This window comes from Chelonia mydas, chromosome 8 (assembly GCF_015237465.2).
Source record: "Chelonia mydas isolate rCheMyd1 chromosome 8, rCheMyd1.pri.v2, whole genome shotgun sequence".
NCBI classification, from domain to species: domain Eukaryota; kingdom Metazoa; phylum Chordata; order Testudines; family Cheloniidae; genus Chelonia; species Chelonia mydas.
In genome coordinates this window covers 85,205,658-85,220,788 of record NC_057854.1, presented here as the reverse complement: position 1 = coordinate 85,220,788, position 15,131 = coordinate 85,205,658, and the positions used below count along the sequence as shown (strand labels likewise).

The window sequence follows — 15,131 nt, the reverse complement described above, 5'->3', positions numbered from 1 at the left end:
GTCAAAAATGAAAAGTAATATAGTATGCTATTAAAATGTATTAACTTTTTAAAAACTGTAATGCGAAGAGGGGTTTTAATAAAATATAAACATCTGTAACTATTCCTTATGTGGTCAGTAACACTGATGATGATCCACACTAACAGTAAAAAGAAAAGGAGTACTTGTGGCACCTTAGAGACTAACCAATTTATTTGAGCATAAGCTTTCGTGAGCTACAGCTCACTTAAGCTTATGCTCAAATAAATTGGTTAGTCTCTAAGGTGCCACAAGTACTCCTTTTCTTTTTGCGAATACAGACTAACACGGCTGTTACTCTGAAACCTGTCATTACACTAACAGTCTATCAACATAGCTGTAATGGCAGGAACTTTTGAAAGTAACTATTGATACAAAATATGTGGCCACTTTTAACAAACATTCTTCCCAACTACTCACAGCAAAGAATCACACATGCTGAACTTCATACCTCAGACTGCTCATCGAGTCCATGAGGTCTCACCCGTGCCTCGCCTCTTCCCACCCCTTCCCCGCCCCCATTCCAACCCCTTCCCCAAAGTCACCACCCCAACTCTGCCCCCCTCCCTGCCCCTGTTTCAACCCCTTCCCCAAATCCCTGCTCCTCCCATGAGTGTGCCTCATCCCCGCTCCTCTCCCCTCCCTCCTGGAAAGTCCTAAGCACCACCAAACAGCTGTTTGGTGGAGGGAAGCACTGGGAGGTAGGCGGAGGAGCGGGGATGTGGTGTGCTTGGGGAGAAAGGGGGTGGGGGGGAGGGGAGCTTGGCTGCCAGTGGAGTCGGCACCTATGGCAGGTCACAGGAAATAACTCCGCGGGCTGGCCGAGTGTTTGAGACCCCTGGGCTATATCATATACTTTTACATTTCTGTTAAGGTAAGACAGGGCCCAGTGAGGCTCCCTCTCCCATCAATTTAATTTTAAGATTGATACAAGGCTGGCCTTAGGGCGTGAATGATCTTGGAGACCACTCACACATTAAGGGTTACAGCTGCAGTTAGTGTTACTTATCCCCGGCTGCTTTGAGTGTGCAAAGGAAGTGACAAATCCTGCCTTGTTTAGAGGTCTGTTTGACCAAGGTCTGGCACTCCAGAGACAATTCAGCACTAACTTTATAAATGTTTAACAGAACGTGGGTAATATATTTATGAGGGAAGTGAGGAAACAAAATAAACGACTGCACCAAACCTTCCATTCACCCTCAGCACAATAAGAACTAGATGACTCACGTTCATTTCCTCAGCCTCTTTCACTCTCCCTGTCTCTCTCTTGCAGTGCTTGGCAGGCCCATTTCACCTCTGGGCTTTGTAGGTCCCTTCCTCCACCCTTAGATTCTATTCTACCTCTTGTCTGCTCTTTCCTGGCTTGAAAGAATAGCCAAGAACCAGCAGAAGGGGAGAGGGGCACAGGAGGATGGCAGCTTGGGAGTATTTCCAGCAGGGAGAAATTAAGGTTTGTGAGAACTCACTCCAGGCAAGAGTCCTAGTCCCTAGCAGAACTCTCCCTGCACTCTCCACAGTACCCAGAGTGTTGCTGCCGCCTGGAAGAAAGCCAGTCCCCACATGACACCCAACTGGAGATTAGGAGTCAAATTACCCTAACGGCATATGCAAAACACACAGCAATTGGGGACATCAGGAGAGTGACCATTCACGAGGGTTAGAGACTGCCTGCTAAAGCTCCAGTCACAACAATAAGGAATACCTGCAGATTTCACTCCTTATCTAGGCTACTAAGCAATTAAAACTTTGTTTGCTGTGTTTAATTTCAAAATAAATAATTGAAAATCCAGAGTTAATAACCACTGCAATGACCATTACATGCATAAGATCTGATTATTTTGTCCTTCAAATATGTGCTCTTTGCCTTTATCCATGATTGGCCCATGCTATCCAAGCCTCTATCATATAAATAAGCCTGTGGGAGTTTTTGATTCTAAGGGCTACCAGAAAGAACAGTTCTTTCCTTTTCATCACACTAGGTATGTGAAGTATTTAGGCTGTGACAGATTTGGAGTCTGAAGTGTATTTTAAATTTCTGGAAGCTTAGAGTATTATATATTGCATATCTTGGCAGGACTTTTATGAGAACAGAGCCTGGCTTGCTACCAGTGTGAAAAACCTTACAGATTTTTAAACAACTTTTTAGTTCACTGTTTTCCATCATCAGTATTGCACATGGTTTGTGCTGACACAATACTTTGCTTTTATAAAAGTGAAATATTGAAAATGGTTTCTTGGTCTACAGGGTATGACTCTCACTTTGGGTGTGAGATCCCAAGTTCAGATTCCCAACAAGCCTCTAAAAAGGCTGGGGTGATATGCTACCCTTCACATTGTGGTTAGTGTAAACTGACCAAGAATAAATTTAGGCTTGAAATTAGAAGAAACTTTCTAACTATCAGAAGACTGAGGTTCTGGAACAAGTTTCCACTAGGAGTAGTGGGGGCAAACAATCTAACTATTTTAAAGATAGAGCTTGATAAATTTATGAATGGGATCATATGACGTGGTTGCCTGTGACAGGAGGGGATTGACTTGGGAGCAGAAGGTCTATGTTCCTGTAGCTTGACTAAAAGAACCTTCAGTATCAGTGTTTAAAACTGGCTGAATCTCACCAGACAATAGTTCTGGATACTGGAATATCTTCAGAAACGTCCCAATATAATTTGTCCTCTCCTCCCCCAACTTAAATCCTAGGCAATGACCTTCCTTCCCAAATGAGGAACATCCCTTCCAGTAGAAATTAAAGTCCAGGTGATGTCTGATGTCACTGAGTTTGTGAAGACTGACATCTTAGCAAAGGTCCACAGTAGAGTGGAAGGGTCTCAGTCTCTGGTGCTGCAGGATATGGCAAAAGGGAATTGGAGTAATGATCCCTTCAAAAATGATCCCTTCTCAGAATGTAGTCACATGCCCACCAATTCTACATATGTTGATAAGACAACTACAGCCTACTTCTTCCCTCTCTCACAGTTGCTCAGTGCAACCCTAATGACTTGTGAGAGAAAAGTGGGCCTAAAGACTTTTTGAAGTTTGGTTCCATGAAGAAGTTTGCATTAAAAGATTTACTGATTTTTATAAAGCTGTTTTCCTGTCATTCCTTACATACAGTGCCTTTTTCTCAGATTTCAGGACTTTCTAGCTACATTATAGTTTAGAGCTAGTCAGAAAATAGTATTTTTAATTCCCATGGGAAAATTCTGACTTTTTGGCAACCCCCCAAAAAATTCAGCTGAAAACTGAACATTTTGATTGAGAAATACTGGTACCTCAAGAGAGTTGTAGTTTGGATGCCTTATGCCTCCTTGGGCAAACTACATGTGGGTTTTTATACTGTGCTCATCACTGTAGTATCTGAGTGCTTTTCAGTGGTGCGTTAAGCAATGTGACACTGGAATTGTCATGTACTGTGTGTTCTCTCATACTCTTCCCAGAGAGGGAAGCATATTCAGTGTAGTCTCTTGCTGTGCGTGTGAGAGAAGGCAAAGTCAAATGAATGTGCTCTCCACTTTGAGTGGAAAGTAGTGAGGTTTATGATGGTCCTTAGTTCTTGGGGGAGTTCATTCCACAGTCTCGGATTGCCCCCAGAGAAGGTTCTGTCTCCCATACAGAGGCGCTTTATTCTTACTATTGAGAGTTCCATTGTGCCTGAGGAGTGAAGTTGTTGATCATTGTCTTCATCCTGAACTTTAAGACTATATTTTAGATATCCTGGGCCCAAGCCATGGAGTGCTTTGAAGATAAGGACCAAGGCCTTGAACTTGATTAAAAAATGTACAGGAAGCCAGCGTAGAAAGTGGAGGAGAGGTTTGATATATTCATGGTAGCCTATATTGTTGAAGAGAGGTGCTGCAATATTTGAGCTAGTTGGAGTTTCCTAAGTACAGAAGGCTTCCCGCCCAGGTATATTGCATTCCTGTAATCAAACTGAGAGGTGATGAAGGTCTGAATAACTGAGGCCAGCTTTTTATCCTCCAGGATACGATGGAGTTTTCTAGACAAGCAGAGATAGTAGAAAGCTTTACTTGAGGATACAGCTGTGTGGGAGCTCAGCACCAGCAAAGATTCCGAGTGAACTCCTAGAGTATGGACTGAATTGACCAATTGTGGGTGTATATCTTCCACCAGCAGCAGTTGCATTGTGGCAGCAAACTCTTCAGAATTCTTTCCTCTGACCACCATCTCTGTCTTGTTTAGGTTCAACTTCAGCTAGTTGTTCTTCATCAACAAATGATCTCATCCAAGCACTGGGACATCTTTGTGATCGTTGTGTGGTTGTATGTAATGAGAGATAGGTAGAGCGTTGTACCACCTGCATATTGCTGGCACTTGACTCTGTGACGTCTGACCAGTTCATCTAGTGGTTGCATGTGGATATTGAAAAGGACTGGAGAGAGAATTGCTTCTTATGGAATGCCACAAGCGAAGAATCTAGTGGTGATTGTGCAGTTTCTCATCACTACTTGTTGAGTGCATCTCTCCAGGAAGTACTCAAACTGTTTTAGTGCATTACCTCGGACTCCTGCCACCTCTCTGAGGTGAGGCAGCAGAATCGTGTGATCAGCAGTGTTGAATGCTGCAGAGAGGCCCAGAAGAAGGAGAATGGATGTCTGTCCTTTATCCCTTGACAGGCAGAGATCATCCATCAATGCCGTTAAGGCACTGCCTTTGGTTTGCTTCCATGTCCTAGCCAGAATCCAGTTTGTGTTGGGTTTAGAACATTAGGTTCAGTTAGATGAGCTTGTAGTTGGCCTTTTCCTTGCTAGCTTCTCTATGAGCTTGCTCAGGAGTGGGAGGTTTGACATTGGGCAGTAGTTGGGTAGGAGGAAGTATGAAGAGTGGGGTTTTTCAGTGTTGGTGGGACTATTGCCTGCATGAAGGAGGAAGGGGAGGTTCCTTCTCTGAATGAAGAGTTGGTTGTTTCAGTCAGGAGTAGCACCTGTTGTTCACACAACCCAGGTAGGAAATGGGTTGGAGTTGCATGTCTTGGTTCGAGACTCCATTAGGGTGTTCAGGACTACTTGATGAGTGAATGCACTGAATTCTGAGGTTGCAGATGGGCTGTTGGTTGGTGGGTATAGGTGAAATGGATCCATGGTGTTTGAGAAGCCTTCCTGAACGAGTATGATCTTTTCAGAGAAGTAGGATAATAGTTCTTCACAGTGCTTGGCTTTGGCTCTGATGCAAGTTGTAGGCATTCAGGATTAATGAATGATATCTGCCCCAATGCACCGTTCTTCCTTGGTCTCTCATCTTGCTGAGCTCCCTCCATGCTATGGAGTCTCTGGCTGTGATGGGAGAGGGGAGTCTGCCTGGGAAACCCAACCCATGTAGAAGAATGGGGACATGAGGAACCAAATGACATCTCCCATGGGCACTGTGGTAAAATTTCCAAATTGAACATTATGGAGTTTTGGCTGAAAGCAGAAAACTTTCTTTTTCAGGTGTTCATTTTTATCAAATTGTTCTGCAGAGAGTAGATTTTATTTTATTTTATTTTTTGGCAAAAAAAGAAAAAAGAAAAGAAAAAAAGGGTACAATCAAAGACCCAATTTTCTGTGGGGAAAAATAGTTGCAATGGAATTTTTTGACTAGTTCTATTGTAATTTATATTTTTGAACTGAGTGAGAGAGCTTACTTGTTTGCGAGTTGTTTGAGTGTCGAATCCAAGCAACTGAATAATTTCGTACTAATCAATACGTATGATCTGGGCATAAACACGTAGTGCTCTCAGTGACTTATTTCTGCTTCAGCTGCCTTTTATTAGGGTTTTTTAAAGTACCTCAGTTTAAAAAAAGCTCTAGAAAACATGAGCACACATTTAACATGAAGGGGAGCTATAATTTCTGTTTAGTGTGTTTAATATTTCTGTGTCTATGGCAAGTGAACAAATGGATAGGGAAGGACACATTTACATGGCTTGTTGTAATGTAAATTGTTGAAATGGTCAAGATGCAACTAAGTGACTACCTTGCAGAGTATACAGCATTTTAAATTCTATAAATGTATACAAAAACCAGGGTGGGTTATGTTAAGTTTAGAGCTAAATAGACTGAGCTATATAAAGCAACACAATAGTGCAGGTTGGCAGTAAACTTTCTTTGTTTCCTACAAAGAGATTTTATACAGTACTTAGCACAACCAGGTCCCTGAGCTTAGCTGTGGCCAGTAGGCACTGTGATATGCATATAATAAAGAGATCTGTTAAAAGTGGTTGCTGCCATCCCAAAACTTTTAAGGTAGTATACGAGCAAAGCAATGCAGAACATCTCAGGTGGTTGGTAATATGAGACAGAGTTTTTCACGTCTATGAAGGGTAACTAGAGTTTCAAAGAGCAAAACCAGGACACCTGTTACAGACATAGGGGAAAGGAGGTCTGGAGAAAGATTTAGTGTCTGTGGCTTTAGAAGGGGGACAGGCACATCACCATAGAAGTGCAAATTACTATTATTTATTACACAATTGACACCCTTCTTGGCATTCTTGCTGAGTGAGCAAGGACAAACATTCAGTTGATATGGAATAATCTCCTACCCCTAGAGAAGCTCACCCCCAAGTCTGGGCTGAGACACGGTGATGAGAGAGATGCAATATGAAGCTGTCAGCATTGCTACCCATGCTGTAGAGGTTCTGTGGATAAAGGACTATGTTTTCCAGTGCCATTAATTTTGAGGAAGAACAAATCCTTTTTCTGAGGGAGGGAAAAAGAATAGAAATAAAAGGGGATAAATGACAAGCCAACCATATAACTGACCTACACTTTACGATTTTTTTATTGCTAAAAATGAGAGGGTCCCAGTTCTTTCTCACTTTAACACTGCTATAACTTTGTTGGTTTCATTGGAGTTACTCCTGACTTACACTGGTGTAAGTGAAAGGACAGTCAGGCCCTGTGATTATGAAATATTAGACATCTTAGGTAGTTTGAACTGATTTTTGTCTTGGGTTTTATTTTAGCTTCCAACAATGAATGAGTGCTCATATTACAGATGATTAGAGACCTACATCTAATGCTATTTCTCTTTATCTCATTTTCAAGCAGACCTCTTTTCTGGAAGGCTTCACTATTACTAGCATCAGTTTGTGTATAGACCTTCTTGTTAATATACTGAACAATAAATGAAAGGTAAGATTCCTCTTAGAAGTAGGGGTATGGAAAATACAGTAATGATTCAATCTAAAACAGAGTGAGCGATTGTTAAAGTAGCTGTTGAAATGCTAAAAATGTTTCTAATTTAATGTAAAGGTCTTTTTGCATTGATGGGAAAACATACAACTTTGAATTACACTAACTCAACTTCAGTTTAGTCAAATGTGGCTTTTTAAGAACACAGTACAATAGTATAACCCAACATCTTTAGGACTGTATTGCCTTTAATGTACTTTCATATTCTTTCTTCAGATGTCCAAGTGCTAACAGACTGAGAAAAAGCATGATATCAGATGCAGACAGATCCAAAGGACTGGGAACAGTAGTTGATGAAAATAACATTCATATACCTGTGACTTGTGGTTTTCTACTTTTTAGTAAGGCTGAAATGTGATAGTACTGAAGTTATATATCTGAAAAAAATACCGTAATCACATAAAATCATTTTATGTGCATTTAATTAAGAAGGCACACATTGAAGAAAACCTTAATATAATTCAGAGCTTGTAAATTTAAGATCCAAACATTTGTATTAATAAATTTGCAACTGTTATTTCATCTTTTTGTTGCATTGCACTTAAAATATAAATTAAGATATTGACATCATGAATGCAGTACCTAATTTATTAATACGTTAATGTCATATTATATATATATATAAAAGTTTGTGTGTGTGCATATCTATGTATATATATAATCTCATAAATGCATAGAATACAATCAAGTGGAATTAAGAGAAAGGAATATATAATGCATTTTGTCATAGAACTAATTTTAGAACTCATTTTCAGTTCCCTTCTTGAGATTTTTCAACTTTCGTTTTCTAAACCAAGATTAAATATGTTATGATTTAAATCCCTCAAGGGTGTGATTTACTTTTTTAATAATCCAAGCTTCTCTCAATTTACATGTTTCTTGATCTGCAATAAAAGCACTGAGGTATCTTTATCAGAAAATTAATAATTTATCACCAGAAATATCAACACCATTTAAATCTACAAGGAGAGGATCCAGAAGCCTTTGTGACTTGGGGAGGACTGGGTATTTTATACACAGAACACATCCTTGGGTGATGATGATATTAACTAGTGTCACTAAGTGGAAAGGACCATTCTGCCAAAATAACAGAAGACTTGGACCAAAAGCCATAAAAATGCCATGAAAAATAAACACAAGGTGGATGAATAGTCTGGTGATTATTATTCACAAACAGTGCAGTATGGCCAGGAGAAGTACACTTGGGGCTAAGGAGAGTTCAAGCTAAGCAGGTCCTTGAAACAAATAACTTGTATATAAAACCAACATATCACTTAGACATGAACTTTTATCTTCTATTGGAAACATAAGGTCCTTTCCGAGAAATGACTTTGAATAAAGATGATCTTTCATGCCTCCACTCTGTCTGCAGCAGGGTTATGTATTGAGTTAATGAGAGAAGATAGAGCTTGTTACGGTATGAAGTTAACCTGAAACTGCTTGGCTCATCACTGCTGCATATACACTTTCTTCAAGACCGTTGTGTTGTGTCTCATATTGTTACACAGCAGAGCTTTATAGAGTCTTCAGATAATTTTAATAAGTATGTAAAAGAGCCAGCAGATAAAATCCAAACAGTGGTGATTTGGGGGAAAGCAGGACTACAGGGGGATTATTTCAATTACATCCTCCATTGTAAGGGCTCAGTTCTGACTCTCACAAGAAGTTGCTGGGTTATGGAGAGGACAAGGTGCACCAGCCAAACATCTTTGGAAGGTGTCAAGGAAAAGAACTTGGAAAGAGGCTCCCATGGCTGCACATGTAGAACAGATGTTGCCAGTGCCCTTTGCAGCACAACCAACCTGGTGTGCAAGAGGGAAGGAAGCCATGGTCTCATAATCAAGCTAGTTTGAAAATGATTTTTTTCCTGAAAAAAGTTTTGATGAAAATGAAGATTTTTGTTTGTTGTTTTTGTCAATTTTTTTTTTAGGTTTTTGTCAAAAAGAAGAAAAGAATTTGGTTTTGTTGCTAAAAATGTAATATTTACAGTTTCCCGTTTTTCAGTGAAAACGTGTGTATTTTCACAAAAATGGATATTTTCTCAGACTTCCATTTTTGTCCAAATGCCGTTTTTGGTCCCTCCCTTTGTCCCACCCCCCCACAAAAAAGGTTTTTCTAAAAAGTTCTCATGTTCCTGCTTATGCAGGAAATTAAACAGTCCTGTTCTTTTCAGTCTCTCCTCATGTGCAGTATCACTATTCTGTTAATCCTTTGCATGCCCATCTGTGGACCCATCCGTTTCTGTGATCTTGTGAAGGTGAGGTGACTAGAACTGAATGACTAGTGACTAACCGTGGGCACCCAGGAAAAGACTAGAACCCAGGAAAATATATGAATAGTTCGTATTATTCCTTCCAATATGTATTATCTTGGTTTTATTGACAAATCATTTCAGCTGCCACAGTGTTGACTATTCATCTGGCTTTACTGTGGCCTTCTAATGTCCTTCACATTCTAATGCTGACTAACAAATAATCTTGTGTCATTTGCAAGCATGGTGTCTCATATCCTCAGAACTATGTAACTTTCTTATCTCTTTTGTATAAACCCTTCTCTAGTCTGGATCTGGAGAAAATTCTTCTTAAACCTGCAGCAACTGTTTTGAAGCTTTAAATAACCTTTCTTTACTGCATTGCAGTCATGAGTTTAGTCAATACTCAGTAATCCCACATCCTGACTCCTGCTGACTCTCTACTTTTCCTTTGAAAAGCATATATAACCCCTGCAAGGGCACAATGGCATTAATTACATGAGTTTCTCGTTTTTTATTATTTAATCCATTGCTGGATAATTATAAAATATTCAATTCCATTTTATTAGTCTCTTCACCACATGAGGCCATATTGGGCCACTGATCATTATTCATTACTCCAAGGGAGAGAAACTGATGACACAATATGACCCATATTACTTATGACACCGATAACCACACAAGTTCTAAGAGAAAAGGAGGACTAGTGGCACCTTAGAGACTAACCAATTTATTAGAGCATAAGCTTTCATGAGCTACAGCTCACTTCATCGGATGCATGGGATGAAGTGAGCTGTAGCTCACGAAAGCTTATGGTCAAATAAATTGATGAGTCTCTAAGGTGCCACCAGTACTCCTTTTCTTTTTGCGAATACAGACTAACACGGCTGCTACTCTGAAAAAAGTTCTAAGAGGTGATTGAACTCCATGATTTTCTCATTCATATTTTCTGAGTCCAACTAAACAAAAGCCCAACCAAAACCTGTCCCAGTAACAAAGGGATAATATGCATATTTTATTGTGTAAGCAGATCTATTGTATATTAGAAAAAAGAAAAGGAGTACTTGTGGCACCTTAGAGACTAACCAATTTATTTGAGCATGAGCTTTCGTGAGCTACAGCTCACTGCATATTAGAGGCCAGTATGATCCAATTCATTTAGAAAATTGGCTGTCTGACATGCTATTAGAAATGCTACTGCTATTTTTCAAAGTGCATTATGTTTGTCATTAGGCTTATTCACAAGAGAGGGAAACAAATTACATTATAAAATGATGCATTACTGAATATAATTATTGTTCTGTCTCAGGATGGCTCAATAGAGGTACAGTATTTCATGCATTTATAAACATAATACAGAAGGACGTCAAGAGTTTGGCCATTGGCATACTATTGCATGCATTTCTTTTGCCTTAATTACCTGAGGGCTTGATTCTAATTTACACTTTATATTACAGTTACCCCACTTTAAAGTCCCATCTATCTACACTGCTAGAACAATGTAAAGGGGCCTCAGGGTAAAAGAGACTCAAGCCCTTACTCTTTAAAAATCAAACTCAGAAAATAATAATATATACATTGTGTGTGTGTGCACACAATATGGAGGAGTCACCAAATGATGCAGTTACACGTAGTCTGACAAGCTGTTTTCCTTAATATGTGAACAAGTTTTAGTTTTGAAACAAATCATGTATTGTTGTTTTTTCTGTTGAGGTTTCTTTGGGGGAGCTGTGATCAGCAGCAAGAGAGTTTGATCTGCCTTAATCTTTCTGACTAGAATCAATTCTTGAAGTCCAGTTACACCCTCAGAACCAACTACTGGTGTTTGGACTGAGATCTCTGAATGAAGGGATTGTCTTCACGCCATTTGTGAGCACCTCTGTTCTAGGATTGGTGTCCATAAAACAAGTTACACAAATAATATTCTCAGGCTCTCTCACTGATTTCTCTTCTAACAGCAAACCTACCTGCAAGTACCTGACAACTGCTATTTGTTGGCAGAGGGGTGACAATATTAAAGAAACACCACTCGCAGTTCCATATTTTAAAGTTGCAATGAATTTTGCATGTAAGGCGGGAATTCAATGACTATATTGGAAGTACATATGTAAGCACTTCCTCTGAGCAATTTACTGAAATTTACAAGTAAATCTGTTTATTAGTTTAAGTTATAATTAGGGTAAGAATAGATGGTTTAAGAAATGTAGTATCTGGTGTCAGACTATTTGTTGTCCTGAATGATCTCATGAACAAAATAACACAAAGACTTTCAAACTTCCCATATAGTAACTAATTGAAAACCTATCTGTATGCAACATGTTTTATGTATTTTTAAGAACTAATGTTTCATTTTTTGACATTTGATTAGTAATTCTTTTCAATAGCGAATATTATATAAAATCTGCCATCTTTCAAAATTGCTGCATTCTCCCATTGTTTTGAAAGGGACTGAAGCCACAATAGCTTTCAGCAAAGGTGCCCTCTTTCAAAATGGCTGCTACAGCCAATTGTTCAAATAGGAGTGAAGCCAAACTGTTAGCTCCCTGTGTTGTTAGGATCTACTATCAACTCAGCTAGGGGGAGTTTGACTTAATTCCTAGAGTGCTAGTGACTTTGGCCCTAAAAATTAAAATAACACAATAGTCTAAAGTTTGCTACTACGTATCTTCAAATCAGAAATATCATATAGTAACATTCTCTTTAAGTTTCCTGTAAAGCGTTCATCTATGAAATTTTTAATATGTAGAAAAACAAGGAAACTCCCAGATAAAAACTACATAAAACTGCCATTAATGTTGAGAGTAACTGAAGAGTAAAAATATTATACGGAGGTTCAGAAGGGTAGCCATGTTAGTCTGGATCTTGAAAAGCAGCAAAGAGTCCTGTGGCACCTTATAGACTAACAGACATATTGGAGCATAAGCTTTCGTGGGTGAACACCCACTTCGTCGGATGCATGTAGTGGAAATTTCCAGAGGCAGGTATAAATATGCAAGCAAGAATCAGGCTAGGGACAATGAGGTTAGTTCGATCAGGGAGGATGACGCCCTCTTCTAGCAGTTGAGATGTGAAAACCAAGGAAGGAGAAACTGCTTTTCATCCTCCCTGATTGAAATAACCTATGCTCCAATATGTCTGTTAGTCTATAAGGTGCCACAGGACTCTTTGCTGCTTATAGGGAGGTTGTAATTATCCCTAAACAAGCATTACTATCAGGAAATTCAGAACTAAGGTTAAGCTTAAAAGAAATTCAAACATGTTAAGTTATGGAAATGCAATTAGGGCACACAAACCACCTTAACTCACCCTGTAGTGATGCCAGGAAGAAAAAAAACTGAAAAAACCCCTTAATGTGTCTTTAAAAATCCATTTAATTTATAACTGCAAACACCATTATGTACTTATCAAAATTTTACGTTTATTGCATGTTGTCATTACAAGCAGGATTGTTAAGGTTGTTCATTTGGGTGTTTTTACTGTTCATTTCCATTCTTTAACATGTTTGGATTTCTTTTAGTGAAGTAAGCCTCACAACATCCCTATAAGGCAGGTATCCCCATTTTTACAAATAGGGAAACTGAGGCACAGAGCTGTTAAGTAGAGCTCAGTGGAAAACTGTTTTCCTGTCCTGCAAAAATTTGAGATTTTGAAATTATCCCTGTTCTGCATTGGACTGAAATGGAGAACTGTCAACATTTTTCATGAAAAATGAGAGCCCGCACAAGACAGAGCAGCCACATGATTAGGGCACTCTTGTGGGAAGTGGGAGATCCAGGTTCAAGTCCTTGGGTCTGCTATATCCCAGGTAAATGCCCAACCACCAGGATATAGAATCTTTCTCCCCATCCTAATGAGTATTTAATTATACATAGAAAGGAGAGAAATTGAGAGAGCCCCACCCCAGAATAATCAGATGGCTAGGGCACTTTGCTGGGATGTAGGAGGCACAGGTTCAGGTACCTAATTCAACTCGGGCAGAGCAGAGATTTGAACCTGGGTTTCTCACTTCTCCAATGAGTGCCCTAGCAGTGACTGGGCTAGTGACTTTCTGGGTTCTTTTTTTCATGAAAAGTGTTGAAAGGGTTCAGTTTCATCCCAGTGTGGAACGGGACTATTCTCTATTCTGGGGTGAGGGTCTCTTTCTTTCACTCTCTGACCAGAAATGCCATCCTGGACTTGAAAAAACCCTTTCCCAAAGGAAGTTTTGCTGAAACTCGTATGTTCTCATTCCAACAACAAAACTTCATCCAAAAATTTGCAAGCACCTGTACTGTTAAGTGATGTACGGCTCCAAAAGCACTGAGTACAAGGTCACATAGGAAGTCTGTGGAAGGGTTAGGAATACAGTTTGGCTCTCCTATCTACTTGTCTGTGAGACCATCCTTTCTCACCTACCTGTGTGTGTATATACAGTGAATTGAAAAAGAGATGGCTGCTTGAGATGGATATAATGTACCCATTGTCAAACAGTCCCCAGTGATACCCGTTACTTGCTGAGTGCTCCCTGTAAGGTGATGAGCAACAGATTTCAGAGGGGCAGCCGTGTTAGTCTGTATCCGCAAAAAGAACGAGGAGTCCTTGTGGCACCTTAGAGTCTCTAAGTCTCTAAGGTGCCACAAGTACACTTCGTTCTTTCAGCAACAGAGAGCATCATGTGGGATCATTCTGCCCTTAATAAGGGAACAGAGCAGCACATCACCTTTTGCTGTAAAAACTAAAAGTACATTAATATTTTTCCCTGCATCCACTGCTGAATATTCTGTAAATTAAGACGAGCAAAAGACAATGAAGTTTTAAGGAAAGGTAGTTGGGGAAACAGCCAAAATGAGAGAGACTCAGGAAAAGCATAGAATACTGATTCCAGTCAGCTTATCTCTAACATCTTACAGTTATTGGCATGGTTCTCTACATAGTAATTTAGTGCAGTGTTGAGTCCATTTAGTATATTAATTCAATATTTCATTGACTTCTCTCCATCCCTGCTTCCCTTACACTGATAATAACATTCCTTTCCGCACTATGCAATAAATGAATGAATGCACTTAAATAAAGTGAGAGAAGTACATTTTGTAAGGATAATACTTGCTTTATTGGCATGCTTGAAATGAGATATTTAAAACATTTCATCGTCTTATTCCTTGTCTTCAGCAATGGTTCCTTGCTTCCTAGAATCTTGATTTATATGCATGTTTATTTAATGAACATATGCAACAAAACAAACAGTCTATTTTGGAGTTTTTTTTCTTTGGTCTTGTTAGTGGTTTTGCCTTGGTAAATGTGCCAGTCTCATTCTTTAAGCAGTAAAAAGAATTTCTTATAGGACTGACTTGATGGCCTCAATTCAATAGTTTAATATAGAACTGAGCAAATAACTAATTTTTTTTTTTTTTTGGTTTTTGGTTTGGTGGCTGAACTGAAATAAATTTAGTTTTGGATTGAACTGAAATTGAAACTTTTTGGTATTTCTTGCTGAAACAAAAAACAGAAAGAAATGTAAGCTAAACCAAACGTTTTGTTCGACCTGAAACACTTTGTTTTTCTTTTGTTTCATTACATTTTTTCTACCCTTAAGATATGTAGTTAAATTTCTAAATGAAATGTTCCTTTTTTAATGAAAAGGAGAAAATGTCAAAATAAATAAATAGTTTTGATTCATTTTTTTTATTTGGCCAAAA

At 39.1% G+C, this 15,131-nt stretch overlaps 1 long non-coding RNA gene across 2 annotated transcripts in view; it reads left to right on the top strand.

Annotated features, from left to right (window-relative positions):
- The window catches only part of LOC122461448, a 115,056-nt gene extending 107,281 nt beyond the window's left edge, over positions 1 to 7,775 (top strand). Inside the window, exons 2-3 of one of the 2 annotated variants that reach the window (XR_006283343.1) lie at positions 7,059 to 7,145; positions 7,422 to 7,775. This is a non-coding gene — a long non-coding RNA (uncharacterized LOC122461448). The remainder of the gene's footprint in view (positions 1 to 7,058; positions 7,146 to 7,421) is intronic. The other variant, XR_006283342.1, reaches the window with a different exon arrangement.
- The last annotated feature ends 7,356 nt before the right edge of the window (positions 7,776 to 15,131 follow it).